Genomic DNA, 7,301 nt, shown 5'->3' on the forward strand with positions numbered 1-7,301 from the left:
ATGACATGACAAAAGAGAACATGGTGGAGGGGAAACTCTGTAATTCTTATGAATTATATATACAAGGGGGAACCAGAATCAATAATATTAACATCTTGCATTAAAGTGTTTGTATAAATTAGTTCCGTACTTGATAATTACTGCTGTGGATTAAAGTGTTACATTCAATTACCGGTACTATGTACAAAAGTTAACCATTTTTGTTTTTGTGGCTTAACTTTTCTTATATGAAATATTATTGATTTTACAACAGGTGTGCCATTATTTTCATGCTTTAAATTTCTAGTCAATTTTGTATATTCTACTTCTTTTAAAAGATGACAACTGTCCAAAACTGTGCTATTTGACCCTTACATTGTTGGTGCTCTTCAATATTTTTGATAAATAAACCACTTCAATGCAAGCTGAATCGTTATTCTTTTATATTTAAGCACTTTACTCAAAGTACTACAATTTAATTATCTGTTTCTCATATATCAAGGTTTGTTTTATGATTCATTAAATTAGATGCAAAAAATTACACGTCTAAGTAGTACATGAGAGAAAAGGTAAAGTTAAGGCTTATTTCTCAAACGATTTCTTAAAAAAGAGATATTGTTTTAAAACTTGCAAAAGCATTACAATATTGCATGGTCATATTTTATGTATGTCACATAACCCAATTTGATATCAGTACCATCAACTCGTAACAGTGCTTTCAGTACTTTGATTTTTTATTAACGTCATTATAAACACTGTTAAACATATTAAATCTAACAGTCGAATATCTTTGGATATGGGGTAACCCATATCTATTCTTGTTATAAACAGGGCAGAAGATCTGTTATTGTTAATGTTTACATTTCATCGGTTGTGTTCAATTTGTTAAACTCTGCAGACATCACTGAGCACCGACTGACAATACTGGTGAGTTAATTTTCTACTCTGAATTTCTGGATTATAGTTATATTTTTTTTCATTAAAACACAACACAGTTTCTACTGTACCTTTGTCTCGCATTATTAAAGGAGAAAGTTTACTTTGTGACAGTGCAAGGATGTGCCGATCAAAGACAGACCAAAATTTGTTGTTTAAATAGTTTGCAGATATTAAAATAAGTTTTTTTTTATTATATTTCTGTGTGAAATGTTATAGCATTATATATATATCACCGTGTATATCCCAACATGCGGGGTGTATACTATGTTGTGCGCGGGGTGTAAGCTTCCGAAGCGAGAGAAAGAGGGTCAATGTAGGTTCTTTGTCCATTTTCTCAACTTACGGATATTGTTCGCCAGAGAGCATATGCCTACGGAAGAGAGCATTATCTAAGGAGTATATGGATACCAATGAATCTACTGGATACCTTCTAGTTTTATCAAACACCTCAACACAATTTCGAGGATAGGAGCAAGATTGACGCTACACTGTGTTTATGATCAAATATTAGAAGAAAGCTTTGCTTTATCATTACTTTTATACTATTGTTTAATGCATGTTTACTATATAAACGTTTGCACAAATTGTCTGAAAATAAAACAGTTCGTATATAAAGAAATTGACGAAAAATCAATGTTGTGTCCGGGGTGTATGCAACATGTTGTACGTGGGGTGTATACCCCTCTCTTTACTCTATAGTATCATTATCTGAAATATCATTAAAAAAAATTCTTAACAATTGACTTTTGTGAAAGTTGTATTTATTTTCTAATTCACCAGTTTTGTAATAGCACAACTTCAGGTTCATGAATTCGATTTACTGGGAAAAAAATTGATACATGTTCATCGCACTTTTGGCGTTGCATGCACATGGAAGTAAATGTACAGGGTGCTTTGTTTAACTGTATTCCTTAATAAATGCTTCACTCATGCATCATTTTGAACATTTAACATTTTCTTGTAATTTCTGTTTAACCTTTTTCAACATTTATTAAATGATACTACATACGGAGTGCATATATCTCAGTTGATTCGATGCGCAAGAGCATGCTCTACGTATGAATAATTATTAAATCGAGGTAAATTATTCACAAGCAAGTTGATGAAACAAGAATATCAGCAGTCTCGTTTAAAGTCATCATTTCGTAAGTTCTATGGTCGATCCAATAACCTTGTCAGCAAATACAATTTATCACTGAGTCAAATTGTTTATTGTGATTTGTGATATATGAATTCTTTTCAGACAAGGAAAATTGAGTCCACATATTGAGTCCACATATTGCAAAAATTGAAAGGAAAATTAATTTAATATATCATACTAACACTAGTATCACCCCCACCCCCTTTTGTTCTAGACACAACTTTTACCAGAAAATGTTCATCGAAATTCAAATTGCCCCCCTTTTTTGTTGCAGCATTGTCGAACAATGATTATGTAATATGTTTAAGTAAAAAAAAAAGGAGAATTGTTAATGAAAAGATGCGACCTTCAACCCACTCTAAAATAAATGAGTTTGATAACCCCCCTTTTTTTAGCTAGTCAACTTATGTCAGGGTTTTTTTTTTCAGGTATCCCCCCTACAAAAAATGATTCTACATCACTGTCATAAATGCTTAAGAATACATGTATTGATGAAATAAAATTTGCAGAAACAAAAAAAGAGATTTATGCATAATACACCATTCATGTAGTGTTTCTATTATATTTTTAACAGGCGAAATATTTAGATTAAAATGATCCGAAGAAAGGACAAAGTGTCCTCCAAGCAGGGAGGGGGGGGGGGGGGGGGTTGGAGAGCTCGAGATTAGATATTATATGATTACGTAGATTTAGACCATTGCACCATCTACACTGTAGCATGAAATCAGATAACAATCGCTCCTTGCACATTTAGCGGCTATTATGTTTGAATATGATAGTTTACTTTTAATTTTTTTTTATTCTTTTGATTTTTTTAAATTAGTTAATTTGTTTCATACTTCAGTATGTTTATGGACTTTGCCTTTTGGTTTGGCATTAGTATTAAGGTCTTTTATCAACACTACCTGTCGCTTATAAACCTGTGTAAATAATATTTCCATAGATACTTCGCACTAACAATCCTAAGAAAAATATGGGGTATACACCCCGCGTACAACATGTTGCATACACCCCGGACACAACATTGATTTTTCGTCAATATCTTTATATACGAACTGTTTTATTTACAGACAATTTGTACAAACGTTTATATAGTAAACATGTATTTAATAATAATATAAAAGTGAGGATGAGGAAAGCAAAGCTTTCTTCTGATATTTGATGATAAACACAGTGTAGCATCAATCTTGCTCCGATCCTCGGAATTGTGTTGAGGTGTTTGATAAAACTAGAAGGTTTCCAGTGGATTCATAGGTATCCATCTTGTAAGTTCCTTAGATAATGCTTTCTTCCGTAGACATATGCTTTCTGGCGAAAAATATTGTAAGTTGAGAAAATGGACAAAGAACCTACATTGACCCCCTTTCTCTCGCTTCGGAAGCATACACCCCGCGCACAACATCGTATACACCCCGTATGTTGGGATATACACGGTGTATATGTCATGACTTTGAGAAAAAATAAACTTAAAGGGGCATGGACAGTTTCAGCTAAAATTTCTAAATTTAGCATCTCCTTTATTGACACATGATGTTCAAATTTTTGCTTATCATTAGATGATGCCCTAGTTATAAATTTTAAACATAAAAATTGGTTTTAAAAATTCAGTTGAAACTGTGTCCATGCCCCTTTAAGTTCCAAGTCCCTTAAAAATAAAGAATCAAGGTATATGTAAAAAGAAAGACAACTCCTACAACACTTGAAATTTGCTTATTTTCTAAAAAGGTTCTTAAAATATTCTCATAATTTTTATATCAAATATCTGATATAAGAAAAAATATTTTAGCTATAAATGAGTAACTACATTGAACTGAATCATATGTATGTATTTATATAGTATTTTATGAGTATAATACATAATTTGCTACACCAATTGTTTGTATTCTAGTTGTGTTCTACTGTATTTTCATGCTTATCACTATTTTTTCTATGGGCCTTTACCAATTACTGTAATTGTGTTGGTGCCAATAAAATATTTGTATTTTTATTTATAATACTCATAATTAACATTATCTATAAATAAAATATGCTATGTATATGTAGTCTGACCTTAAAATCACTTTCTGATGTATAAAAGGAAAGACCATTCTTAATATACATATATTGTAAAATTGGTCAGTTGCAGTGAAGTAGACTAAAATACTTTCTTTTTCAATACAAAAAAAAAATAGAACTGTCCAAATGGGACAAAATACCCCCCGCTGGGTTTTTCAGAAGTCAGTTTTTCCATAATAAAGATATGTATCAAAAACAAATTATGAAATTCTTATTCCAGTGACCTTGAACTTCCCCAAATAACCTGGGTCAAGGTCATGACACACCCTTGGGTCATGGGCAATCTTTCAGTGAAATGAGAACCTACCAAGTTTATCCATAAGAAAGATATGGACCAGACACGAATTATGAAATTTTTCTACCAGTCACCTTGAACTTCCCCAAATTACCTTGGGTCAAGGTCATGACACACCCTTGGGTCATGGGCAATCTTTGTGTGAAATGAGAACCTACAAAGTCTATGCATAAGAAAGATGTGGACCGGACACGAATTCTGAAATTTTTCTACCAGTGACCTTGAACTTCTCCAAATGATCTTGGGTCAAGGTCATGACACACCCTTGGGTCATGGGCAATCTTTGTGTGAAATGAGAACCTACCAAGTTTATCCATAAGAAAGATATGGACCGGACACAAATTATGAAATTTTTCTTCCAGTGACCTTGAACTTCCCTATATGACCTTGGGTCAAGGTCATGACACACCCTTGGGTCATGGGCAATCTTTGTGTGAAATGAGAACCTACCAAGTTTATCCATAAGAAAAATATGGCCCGGACAGGGAATATAAATAATTTTCTTCCAGTGACCTTGAACTTTCCCAAATGACCTTGGGTCAAGGTCATGACACACCCTTGAGTCATGGGCAATCTTTGTGTAAAATGAGAACCTACCAAGTTTATCTATAAGAAAAATATGGACTGGACAGGGAATATAAATAATTTTCTTCCAGTGACCTTGAACTTTACCAAATGACCTTGGGTCAAGGTCATGACACATCCTTGGGTTATGGGCAATCTTTGTGTAAAATGAGAACCTACCAAGTTTATCTATAAAAGATATGTATTAAACATGATTTATGAAAATTTTCTTCCAGTGACCTTGAACTTTCCCAAATGACCTTGGGTCAAGGTCATGACACACCCTTGGGTCATGGGCAATCTTTGTGTGAAATGAGAACCTACCAAGTTTATCCATAAGAAAGATATGGACCGGACACGAATTATGAAATTTTTCTTCCAGTGACCTTGAACTTCCCCGAATGACCTTGGGTCAAGGTCATGACACACCCTTAGGTCATGAGCAATCATAGTGTGGAGTAGTAGATTCTAATGTCCCTCTGTAAGAAAGATATGGACCGGACACGATTGCACAGACAGATGGACAGACGGACGGACGGACAGACGGACGGACAGACAGACGGACAGACAGACAGACGGACAGACGGACAAGGTGATTCCTATATACCCCCCCAAACTTCGTTTGCGGGGGGTATAAAAAAAAAAGCATGTTTATTTAAATAAAAATATAGTTTAATACAAGTACTCTAACTCCCATTCACATCATTACTCCTGTACAACAAAAAGAAGTGAATAACAGTGCACATATTCATACTGGTGAACTAATCGAGAGTCTATGAATTTTATTTCTTATTTCTTTTAAACTCTAATAAACTGAAACCACTCCACAGCTCTGTGACACTCCCAGCTGAACAAAATGAAGTCTTCTTGGCAGGATTTTGTAATTCTATTTGTTTCTGAATTTTTGCTTTGTTTGTACATATTTACTATTTTTTATACACATGTCTGTCAATGAAGACCAATCAACTTCTCCACAGGGGGATACCTCCAGTCATCTTCTTCTAATGTCTTTAGTTTCTGTCTTAGTTGCTTCAACCTTTGTTCATGCATATCTAATAAAAATATGAAGATATATTATATAACTATAATGTCTTTTTTCTACTGTATCTTTAAATATAAATAGATGAAATGCTTAACTGATAAAGTCTTATAAATGATATCAATTTTTAAAGTACTTTTTGCAAATTTGTATAATTAAAATTACCTTTTTTTACTGTTTTAAATACATGTTCCATATCATGTTCGATGTGTAATCTTGTCATTAGATTCATTGAAGTATTGTTGTCTGAAAAAATTAACAGTACATTATGTCCTTTAAACGTTTCAAACTTGCATATTATATCAAGTGAAGCAAACATAACAATTGAAAGATTAAGCTAAACAAGTCCGCCATAATCTCTTGATTAAGCTATACAGCTTGATTTAGCTGTATAGCATTATTAAGCTATTCAGAATAGCTTAAATAAGCTATTTTATAACATTTTTTTCACAACTCAATGGCAAGTGTGTTATTTTCTAAAACCATGCCAAAAGTCCCGCCTTGGTGCAGTGGAAATATTAAACTTAGAACTCTTCTGAATACAATACTTGTAAAAATCACTCACCATATTGCATTGCCTTGAGAGACTTTGTACTCAAAGTTTTAAAAGTTTTGAGGTTATTAATGAGTGACCACACAGTAATCTCTTAAATGAAATTATAAATGAGGTCAGTTATGGTCAACAGGATAAATGATTGAAAACAGTTCAGCACAATGAAAAGCAATCATACTTACCCACGCCTAACTGCGCACAAAGTAATGTACACTGTACAGTTACTCAAACAATGGAAATTCATCTTTTGCCTTTAGTATTCAACAGCTGCAATGTTCAAACTTTCTTTGATTTAGGTTGTATATTGATAGTTTATACTGGCACATATAAATTATATGAATAGTCAAGTCCTTGGGACTTTTTGTTTATTTCTTGCAAAAAAACGTTTTTGTGAAAAACTGCAAATACATAGCTTTATCAAGCTATTTTTGATAGCTTAATAAAGCTTAATAGCTAAAGCAAGCAATATAGCTTAATCAAGAGAATGTGCTGGACCTGCAAAAGAAGCTCTATATGGACTGTTTAACAGGTTGGGACCAATTGCCCAAATGGGATATAATAGTCCGTTTGGGATATAATATCCTAAATGGGCTATAAATTTACACAATCTAATTAAAATTAGATCTTTGATCCGCTCCAGTTTGATCGCTTTGTGTAGCGATCAAACTGGGGCGTAAAGATCTAATTTTAATTAGATTGAAATTTACAGTGCAAAAATTGAAATTTTTAATTTTGG

At 33.1% G+C, this 7,301-nt stretch overlaps 1 long non-coding RNA gene across 1 annotated transcript; it reads right to left on the reverse strand.

Annotated features, from left to right (window-relative positions):
• Nucleotides 1–5,609: 5,609 nt before the first annotated feature.
• Nucleotides 5,610–6,282, reverse strand: LOC134246337 (uncharacterized). Its single transcript, XR_009987618.1, has 2 exons — nucleotides 6,178–6,282; nucleotides 5,610–6,025 (listed from the first exon to the last, which is right to left on the reverse strand). It is a non-coding gene; the product is annotated as an uncharacterized LOC134246337 (long non-coding RNA).
• Between the last annotated feature and the right edge of the window lie 1,019 nt (nucleotides 6,283–7,301).

The sequence above is a fragment of the Saccostrea cucullata genome, unplaced genomic scaffold (assembly GCF_032062105.1).
Source record: "Saccostrea cucullata isolate Sc308-1 unplaced genomic scaffold, CSIRO_AGI_Scuc_v1 ctg21076, whole genome shotgun sequence".
Classification (NCBI taxonomy): Eukaryota; Metazoa; Mollusca; class Bivalvia; order Ostreida; family Ostreidae; genus Saccostrea; species Saccostrea cuccullata.